We start from the raw sequence: 322 nt of genomic DNA on the forward strand, positions 1-322 counted from the left end.
GATTAAAAGTTAAAAATTTAAAGTATTATTTAATAAGATAAAATTTTAAGAAAAGCATGTATATTGCAGTTATTTTAAATTATGTTACCTTATTGTATTTCTTAGAAATGAAACATTGTATTTTAAAATACTGTAAACTTCACTTTTGGTCCTTTATTTTCAACGAATGTCGTCTTTAAACTTCAAAAACTCGGATTTGGTCGTTCATATTTGTCAAGTTTCAACCGATTTAGTCTCTTTACATCAAAATTTTCTGTTAAATTCAGTTTTATGAGGGAATTTTAGTCATCTTATCCATTTAATTAATTTTCTATTAACATAA

Source organism: Cynara cardunculus (assembly GCF_001531365.2).
Source record: "Cynara cardunculus var. scolymus isolate 2C chromosome LG 1, CcrdV1, whole genome shotgun sequence".
Taxonomy (NCBI): Eukaryota; Viridiplantae; Streptophyta; class Magnoliopsida; order Asterales; family Asteraceae; genus Cynara; species Cynara cardunculus.